The sequence below is a fragment of the Hemiscyllium ocellatum genome (assembly GCF_020745735.1).
Source record: "Hemiscyllium ocellatum isolate sHemOce1 chromosome 15 unlocalized genomic scaffold, sHemOce1.pat.X.cur. SUPER_15_unloc_2, whole genome shotgun sequence".
Lineage (NCBI taxonomy): Eukaryota > Metazoa > Chordata > Chondrichthyes > Orectolobiformes > Hemiscylliidae > Hemiscyllium > Hemiscyllium ocellatum.
The window spans coordinates 52,501-60,000 of NW_026867456.1; positions in this window are offsets into that span (position 1 = coordinate 52,501).

Sequence of the window (7,500 nt, forward strand, 5' to 3'; positions counted from 1 at the left end):
GATTTGAGCGTATGTCAAAAGCTTTAGACTTCCGCGAACTCTCTGGCTTGCACTGAGACCCGAGGTCGATGTGCTCAGCACCACGGGGCCCCTTTCGCCTGCAGGTCCCGAGCCGCCAACATGTTCTTAGTATCGTGTTCCCCAAACCTGGGTGACGGGCACCACAGGGCGACAGAGCCATCGCACTTGCCGGGTGGCAGAGGAAGGACCGGACTATGTACAATAGCGGCCAACGACTCCCAGAGCCGGTTGTGCGGGGCTCGAGGTCTGCTCTCAACATCACATGCTTTTGGATGTGCTCAGGCAAGGGTCAGACCACATCCTTCCTGGCAGCACCCAAAGCAACCAGGCCGCTCGCGTCTCTCGCCTTCATTTTTCGACACAAGCGCCTGAGGAGGGACGCCACCCCTCCCCTTTGCGTCAAGAGACCTCCCCACCGGCCTCTGACTGATTCTTAGAACGGACGGAAAGAGTCGGGCAAGCCTGTCAAAGCTTTGAGCGAATGTCAAAAGCTTTAGACTTCCGCGAACTCTCCGGCTTGCACTGAGACGCGAGGTCGATGTGCTAAGCACCACGGGGCCCCTTTCGCCTGCAGGTCCCGAGCCGCCAACATGTTCTTAGTATCGTGTTCTCCAATCCTGGGTGACGGGCACCGCAGGGAGGCAGAGCCATCGCACTTGCCGGGTGGCAGAGGAAGGACCGGACTATGTACAATAGCGGCCAACGACTCCCAGAGCCGGTTGTGCGGCGTCTGCTCTCAGCCTAAGAGGCTTCTGGGAGTGCTCAGGCAAGGGTCAGCCTGCACCCTTGCTGGCAGCACCCAGGGGAACCAGGACGCTTGCATCTCTCGCCTTCATTTTCGACACAAGCGCCTGAGGAGGGACGCCACCCCTCCCCTTGCGTCAAGAGACCTCCCCACCAGCCTCTGACTGATTCTTAGAACGGACGGAAAGAGTCGGGCAAGCCTGTCAAAGCTTTGAGCGAATGTCAAAAGCTTTAGACTTCCGCGAACTCTCCGGCTTGCACTGAGACGCGAGGTCGATGTGCTAAGCACCACGGGGCCCCTTTCGCCTGCAGGTCCCGAGCCGCCAACATGTTCTTAGTATCGTGTTCTCCAAACCTGGGTGACGGGCACCGCAGGGAGGCAGAGCCATCGCACTTGCCGGGTGGCAGAGGAAGGACCGGACTATGTACAATAGCGGCCAACGACTCCCAGAGCCGGTAGTGCGGCGTCTGCTCTCAGCCTAAGAGGCTTCTGGGAGTGCTCAGGCAAGGGTCAGCCTGCACCCTTGCTGGCAGCACCCAGGGGAACCAGGACGCTTGCATCTCTCGCCTTCATTTTCGACACAAACGCCTGAGGAGGGAAGCCAACCCTCCGTGTGTCAAGAGACCGTCCCCGCCCCGGCCTCCGACTGATTCTTAGAACGGACGGAAAGAGTCAGGCAAGCCTGTTAAGACTTCCGCGAACTCTCCGGCTTGCACTGAGACGCGAGGTCGATGTGCTCAGCACCACGGGGCCCCTTTCGCCTGCAGGTCCCGAGCCGCCAACATGTTCTAAGTATCGTGTTCTCCAAACCTGGGTGACGGGCACCGCAGGGAGGCAGAGCCATCGCACTTGCCGGGTGGCAGAGGAAGGACCGGACTATGTACAATAGCGGCCAACGACTCCCAGAGCCGGTAGTGCGGCGCCTGCTCTCAGCCTAAGAGGCTTTTGGGAGTGCTCAGGCAAGGGTCAGCCTGCACCCTTGCTGGCAGCACCCAGGGGAACCAGGACGCTTGCATCTCTCGCCTTCATTTTCGACACAAACGCCTGAGGAGGGAAGCCAACCCTCCGTGTGTCAAGAGACCGTCCCCGCCCCGGCCTCCGACTGATTCTTAGAACGGACGGAAAGAGTCAGGCAAGCCTGTTAAGACTTCCGCGAACTCTCCGGCTTGCACTGAGACGCGAGGTCGATGTGCTCAGCACCACGGGGCCCCCTTCGCCTGCAGGTCCCGAGCCGCCAACATGTTCTAAGTATCGTGTTCCCCAAACCTGGGTGACGAGCACCGCAGGGAGGCAGAGCCATCGCACTTGCCGGGTGGCAGAGGAAGGACCGGACTATGTACAATAGCGGCCAACGACTCCCAGAGCCGGTAGTGCGGCGCCTGCTCTCAGCTTAAGAGGCTTTTGGGAGTGCTCAGGCAAGGGTCAGCCTGCACCCTTGCTGGCAGCACCCAGGGGAACCAGGACGCTTGCATCTCTCGCCTTCATTTTCGACACAAACACCTGAGGAGGGAAGCCAACCCTCCGTGTGTCAAGAGACCGTCCCCGCCCCGGCCTCCGACTGATTCTTAGAACGGACGGAAAGAGTCAGGCAAGCCTGTCAAAGATTTGAGCAGATGTCAAAATCTTTTAAGACTTCCGCGAACTCTCCGGCTTGCACTGAGACCCGAGGTCGATGTGCTCAGCACCACGGGGCCCCTTTCGCCTGCAGGTCCCGAGCCGCCAACATGTTCTAAGTATCGTGTTCCCCAAACCTGGGTGACGAGCACCGCAGGGCGGCAGAGCCATCGCACTTGCCGGGTGGCAGAGGAAGGACCGGACTATGTACAATAGCGGCCAACCACTCCCAGAGCCGGTAGTGCGGCGTGCGAGGTCTGCTCTCAGCGGAAGAGGGTTTTGGGAATGCTCAGGCAAGGGCCAGCCTGCACCCTTCCTGGCCGCTCCCACGGGAACCAGGCTACTTGCAATCCTTTCCCCCAATAGCAAGTGCCTTTTGGAGGGACGGCCGGAGTCAACGTGGGGTTTGCCCGCCCTCCAAAGTGTCAAGAGACCGCCGCACAGGCCTCTGACTGATTCTTAGAACAGGCAGCAAGAGTTGGGTAAGTCTGTCGAAAATTTGACAAAGTGTCAAAAATTAGACTTCCGAGAGCTCTTGGGCATGCACACAGGCCTGTCATTCAAGTGCTCTGCCCGCGGAACCGTTTTTCGGATGCCTTTCAAAGTGGTCCCGCGCCGCCATTTTGTTCTAAAAATCGTGTTCCCAGAAATCTCCGGGTACCCCGCCAACCTCACTGTGTCACAATGTCAAGTGGCACTGAATGGGTCTGAATTTCAAATTCGACTGCTTCGCTCTGGAACTCGAACCCGGCAAAACCGTTTGGATTTTTCCCGGTCCAGACTTCCGCGGCAGACAAAGTTAAAGTTTTCGGGCTGCAGACTCAAAACGACATCTGGCCAACCGCCGGGCTCAATTCGCCCAGTTCCTCCGGCACTTCGGAACTCATGTTCGGCATGAGTTTTTGAATCTTTCCCGATGCTTCGGCATTTTCCTCCGCTGACACTTAGAATATTTTTCACACTTGGCCGAAAATTTTTCTAAGTTTTTCTGGTTACTGATTTCTTCTTTTCGGGCATTTTTCTAAGTTTTCTTGGTTACTCATTTCTCATTTTCAAACATTTTTCTAAGTTTTTCTGGTTACTGATTTCTTCTTTTTGGGCATTTTTCTAAGTTTTCTTGGTTACTCATTTCTCATTTTCAAACATTTTTCTAAGTTTTTCTGGTTACTCATTTCTCATTTTCAAACATTTTTCTAAGTTTTTCTGGTTACTGATTTCTTCTTTTTGGGCATTTTTCTAAGTTTTCTTGGTTACTCATTTCTCATTTTCAAACATTTTTCTAAGTTTTTCTGGTTACTGATTTCTTCTTTTTGGGCATTTTTCTAAGTTTTCTTGGTTACTCATTTCTCATTTTCAAACATTTTTCTAAGTTTTCTGGTTACTCATTTCTCATTTTCAAACATTTTTCTAAGTTTTTCTGGTTACTGATTTCTTCTTTTTGGGCATTTTTCTAAGTTTTCTTGGTTACTCATTTCTCATTTTCAAACATTTTTCTAAGTTTTTCTGGTTACTGATTTCTTCTTTTTGGGCATTTTTCTAAGTTTTCTTGGTTACTCATTTCTCATTTTCAAACATTTTTCTAAGTTTTTCTGGTTACTCATTTCTCATTTTCAAACATTTTTCTAAGTTTTTCTGGTTACTGATTTCTTCTTTTTGGGCATTTTTCTAAGTTTTCTTGGTTACTCATTTCTCATTTTCAAACATTTTTCTAAGTTTTTCTGGTTACTGATTTCTTCTTTTTGGGCATTTTTCTAAGTTTTCTTGGTTACTCATTTCTCATTTTCAAACATTTTTCTAAGTTTTTCTGGTTACTCATTTCTGCTTTTCCAACGTTTTACTAAGTTTTGCTGGTTACTGAGTTCACACTTTTAAACATTTTCGGGCATTTTTCTACGTTTTTCATGTTACTCATTTAGCACTTTCAGGCACTTTCCTATGCTTTCCTGCTTACTGATTTCACACTTTTAAGCATCTTCGGGCATGTTCCCTAAGTTTTGCAGTTCATTCGTTTGGGACAGTCAGGCAACTTTCCTAAGCTTTCCTGGTAACCGAATTCACATTGTTGAGAACTTTGGAACCCTTCCCTAAGCTGTGCTGGTTACTCACTTTACCTCTTCAGACACTTGCCCCCGTTGTGACAGAGACCACTTCCCGACTCGGGAAATGCACCAAATTCGGCCTGAACTCAGAGGGCAGTCCCCCCTCGAAGGCGTGGAAGTCGGCAGAATCGCCGGGTCAAATCCGGCTGAGCTACCCGGCTTGGAAGCCTCAAAGTCGGTATGAGCTGTCAGGTTCACTCCCATCCCCGTTTGGACCACTTCCCGACTCGGGAAATTCACCAAATTCGGCCTGAACTCAGAGGACAGTCCCCCCTCGAAGGCGTGACAGTCGGCAGAACCGCCGGATCAAATCCGGCTGAGCTACCCGGCCCCGAAGCCTCAAAGTCGGTAAGAGCTGTCAGGTTCACTCCCATCCCCGTTTGGACCACTTCCCGACTCGGGAAATTCACCAAATTCGGCCTGAACTTATACAACAGTCCCCCCTCGAAGGCGTGACAGTCGGCAGAACCGCCGGATCAAATCCGGTTGAGCTACCCGGCTTGGAAGCCCCAAAGTCGGTAAGAGCTGTCAGGTTCACTCCCATCCCCGTTTGGACCACTTCCCGACTCGGGAAATTCACCAAATTCGGCCTGAACTTATACAACAGTCCCCCCTCGAAGGCGTGACAGTCGCTAGAACCGCCGGATCAAATCCGGTTGAGCTACCCGGCTTGGAAGCCCCAAAGTCGGTAAGAGCTGTCAGGTTCACTCCCATCCCCGTTTGGACCACTTCCCGACTTAGGAAATTCACCAAATTCGGCCTGAACTTAGAGGAGAGTCCCCGCTCGAAGGCGTGGAAGTCGGCAGAATCGCCGGGTCAAATCCGACTGAGCTACCCGGCCCCGAAGCCTCAATGTCGGTAAGAGCTGTCAGGTTCACTCCCATCCCCGTTTGGACCACTTCCCGACTCGGGAAATTCACCAAATTCGGCCTGAACTTAGACAACAGTCCCCCCTCGAAGCCGTGGCAGTCGCTAGAACCGCCGGATCAAATCCGGTTGAGCTACCCGGCTTGGAAGCCCCAAAGTCGGTATGAGCTGTCAGGTTCACTCCCATCCCCGTTTGGACCACTTCCCGACTTAGGAAAATCACCAAATTCGGCCTGAACTCAGAGGGCAGGCCCCCCTCGAAGGCCAGGCATTCGGCAGAACCGCCGGGTCAAATCCGACTGTGCTACCCGGCCCCAAAGCCTCAAAGTTGGTATGAGCAGTTAGGTTCACTCCCATCCCCGTTTGGACCACTTCCCGACTTAGGAAATTCACCAAATTCGGCCTGAACTTAGAGGAGAGTCCCCGCTCGAAGGCGTGGAAGTCGGCAGAATCGCCGGGTCAAATCCGACTGAGCTACCCGGCCCCGAAGCCTCAATGTCGGTAAGAGCTGTCAGGTTCACTCCCATCCCCGTTTGGACCACTTCCCGACTCGGGAAATTCACCAAATTCGGCCTGAACTTAGACAACAGTCCCCCCTCGAAGCCGTGGCAGTCGCTAGAACCGCCGGATCAAATCCGGTTGAGCTACCCGGCTTGGAAGCCCCAAAGTCGGTATGAGCTGTCAGGTTCACTCCCATCCCCGTTTGGACCACTTCCCGACTTAGGAAAATCACCAAATTCGGCCTGAACTCAGAGGGCAGGCCCCCCTCGAAGGCCAGGCATTCGGCAGAACCGCCGGGTCAAATCCGACTGTGCTACCCGGCCCCAAAGCCTCAAAGTTGGTATGAGCAGTTAGGTTCACTCCCAAACCCGTTGGGACCACTTCCCGACTTAGGAAATTCACCAAATTCGGCCTGAACTTAGACAACAGTCCCCCCTCGAAGGCGTGACAGTCGGTAGAACCGCCGGGTCAAATCCGGCTGAGCTACCCGATTTGGAAGCCTTCAACACAAAACCCATCCGGCAATGCCACTCAAAAAGGGCCCAAATTCAGAAACACCCCCTTCAATAGGTACCACTTCCTCGGAGACACTACCGGGACACGCTCCCCTCGGCGAAAATTAAGCCCCCACCACTAACTGAAGCCAACCGCAGCCCCAACTTCAACGGAGAAATCAGTAACCAATTCAAAAATGCACTTGGTTACTGATTTGTACTGCTTCAAAAATATTCTAAGTGTCGCTGGTTACTGATTTGTACTGCTTCAAAAATATTCTAAGTGTCAGTGGTTACTGATTTGTACTGCTCCAAAAATATTCTAAGTGTCGTGGTTACTGATTTGTACTGCTTCAAAAATATTCTAAGTGTCAGCTGGTTACTGATTTGTACTGCTCCAAAAATATTCTAAGTGTCAGCTGGTTACTGATTTGTACTGCTTCAAAAATATTCTAAGTGTCAGCGGTTACTGATTTGTACTGCTTCAAAAATATTCTAAGTGTCAGTGGTTACTGATTTGTACTGCTTCAAAAATATTCTAAGTGTCGCTGGTTACTGATTTGTACTGCTTCAAAAATATTCTAAGTGTCAGTGGTTACTGATTTGTACTGCTTCAAAAATATTCTAAGTGTCGTGGTTACTGATTTGTACTGCTCCAAAAATATTCTAAGTGTCGCTGGTTACTGATTTGTACTGCTTCAAAAATATTCTAAGTGTCAGTGGTTACTGATTTGTACTGCTTCAAAAATATTCTAAGTGTCGCTGGTTACTGATTTGTACTGCTTCAAAAATATTCTAAGTGTCAGTGGTTACTGATTTGTACTGCTTCAAAAATATTCTAAGTGTCGCTGGTTACTGATTTGTACTGCTCCAAAAATATTCTAAGTGTCGCTGGTTACTGATTTGTACTGCTTCAAAAATATTCTAAGTGTCGCTGGTTACTGATTTGTACTGCTCCAAAAATATTCTAAGTGTCGCTGGTTACTGATTTGTACTGCTTCAAAAATATTCTAAGTGTCGCTGGTTACTGATTTGTACTGCTTCAAAAATATTCTAAGTGTCAGTGGTTACTGATTTGTACTGCTTCAAAAATATTCTAAGTGTCGCTGGTTACTGATTTGTACTGCTCAAAAATATTCTAAGTGGGTCTGGTTACTGA